Consider the following 2798-nt stretch of genomic DNA (forward strand, 5'->3'; position numbering starts at 1 on the left):
TGTGGTGTTGGAGGAGAATACTGAAAGTGCCGTGGACTGCCAAAAGAACCAATAGATCTGTTTTGGAAGAAGTGCAACCAGAGTGCTCCTTAGAGGCCAAGATGGCTAAACTTCGTCTCTCATACTTTGGACACATTGTCCGGAGAGAACAGTCGGTGGAGAAGGATGTCATGCTAGGTAAGGTGGAGGGTCAGAGAAAAAGAGGAAGACCCCCAACGAGATGGATCAGCCAGGTGGCATTATTGATGGCGTCAAGTGTGACAGCTGTAGTGAGGTTGTCCCAGGATCGGACATTGTTTTGTTCTGCTGTGCATGGGGTCACTATGAGTCGGTTCCGACTCAATGGCATCTGACAACAACAACAACATGAGTCAGAACCAACTCAATGGCGCTTAATAACAGCAACAACGGTTTATGGAAGCAGACTGTCTTATTTTTCTGCTGCAGATCTGCTGGTGAGTGTGAACTGCCCATCTTTTGGTTATAATCTGAGCCCTTAACCACAGTGCCAACTGGAATTCCCAACCTAGCAACAGACTGTGTAAATATATCACCAGGATGTTAAACTTATATTTGTTCTTTACTCTCAAATAATCAACTCCTCTGTCTTAATATTGTAATGGTGAACTCACTTGTACTGGTTTGTTCTTGTTGGTCTTTAATGGCAGAGTGTGAAGAAAAGGATTTAAACTCCTTCTACTTAAGTCCCTGCATGAATTATAGGTATGAATTTGAAATTTTTCATTTTCTCTGTGGTGAAGTTATTCACCACCTTTCCACTCCCACCCCAGCATCCTGGAAGGATGCAAGGGTGGGCCACCCATAGTAAATACTTCCCCATCTTACAGTAAATATTTTCCTTCCAATCCTGATTTACCAAGCAACCTTCCCTTTCTCTTTCATAAAGATTTAGTTAAGTGCATATTCTGCCCAATCATTTTTGTCATGCAGTAGTTCTAGAAACGTCTTGTTTTCCAGTGAGGAGCAAAGTAATACAATGACAGGCCATCCTGACAAGAGTTGACAAATACCAATCAAGACGCTGGGAGAGTGAAATCTTTTTGACAACTCTATTATTTTTCTTCATCTCCAAGTCTTTGAGGGTAATCTCTCCTTCAGGGATACGAAACTCACCCTCCTACCTTTGTTTTACAACACAGAACGGGATAAATATTGGATAATCAGTAAAGATCATTCCAGGTATGACTTTTTTTTTTTTTTTTTTTTTAATGTGTCTGTGAGATGCTCCATCCAAGAGGAGACTATTCTGAACTATTGAATCCCGGTATGGCGCTGTAGGATAAGCACTGGACTGCTGATTGCAAGGTTGGCGGTTCAAACCCACCAGACACTCCTTGGAAACCCTATACAGGGTCGCTATGAATCAAAACTGACTCAATGGCACTTAACAACAAAAACACGTATGCTTTTGAATTATGATAAATTGTAAGTGGCCCCAAATGCAAGCTATGATGATCACCAATTTCTCAACAAGAAAATGCGTCGTTCAATTGCAAAGCTCTTTCATAGCCTAATTGTGTTGGTGTGGTCGCTGCGATGTCGACAGAATAGTAGCAAACCTAATGATCGTATTTAGCTTGTTTGTTTAACTCCCCTTGTATTTGAAGGTACATATATGATTGTAGCCTGAAAATAAGAATTCTCTTTACTTTTATTTCAGGAAGCAATTTCATTAAAACTTTTCACAAGCATTTTCAAAGTTATTTTCTTTGTCTTAGCTACCCCTAGTTTTTGCAGATCTGCTGCATGTACCAGTTTCACATTCATTCAAGACAGTGAAAATGCTGGAATATGTGAGTTCTTTTATAATGTTGAAACTATAAATTGTGTTTCAAGCCACCAGGACTCATTTGCATTAGTTTAGAACACTTTTTCTCTTATTGAGAATCATAACACATTACTAGAAGTATGCATAAAATCTGTGACTGGTTCTATGGATAATAATAAAATGAGTATGTTGGTCATAGATGACCCAAGTGACCAGACAGACTGTATCCAGAGATCAAATTGCATTCCTCCTCACTGGTGGAAAAGATATCTTGTAAACAGGAACAATTGCTTTATAACATTGTGGCACTGTGGGTTAATGTGCTGGATTGCAATGTCAGTTTGAACTACAAGGTCAGAGGTTGAAGCTCACCAGTTGCTCCTCGGAAACCCTATATAGGGTCGTTATGAGTCGGAACCGATTCGCCAGCACTTAACAACAACAACATGTCCATTGAATACAAGCTCTTTATTTGTTTCATTTCAAAGAGGAATTGATGGTGGTGGTGGTTATTTGCTGTGGAGTTGGTTCTGACTCATAGCAACCCTGCATAGGGTTTCTGAGACTTTAATCTTTACAGGAGCAGAAAACCTCATCTTTCTCCTGCAGAATAGCTGATAGTTTTGAACTGCTGACTTTGAGTTTAGCAGCTAGAGCTCCTTAAAGAGGCATTGTAAGTCTTACATATAATGATAACCAGCACAGGTAATGAGAAAGCCACACCCCTAGACATCATTACTAAATGTGTGTACAAGTTCCTCACTTCTTTGTTTACCGATTCCATCATAGAACCTCTATAAATATCCAAAGCTAGCACTTGATGGAGGTCATTTCAGGATAATGAGTTTTCTCCCAGAAGTACCATTTTCTTCAAAATAAAATAATTGGCAAATGTGTCCCATTATTTAAAAGACTATAAAAGGACATGTGTATCAAATGACTCTCACTTTTCCAAGGCACAATTTGGAGTCAACATCTTTTGTTATGTGAGACCTTCATGATGGCATTT

The sequence above is a fragment of the Chrysochloris asiatica genome, unplaced genomic scaffold (genome assembly GCF_000296735.1).
Source record: "Chrysochloris asiatica unplaced genomic scaffold, ChrAsi1.0 scaffold00178, whole genome shotgun sequence".
Lineage (NCBI taxonomy): Eukaryota > Metazoa > Chordata > Mammalia > Afrosoricida > Chrysochloridae > Chrysochloris > Chrysochloris asiatica.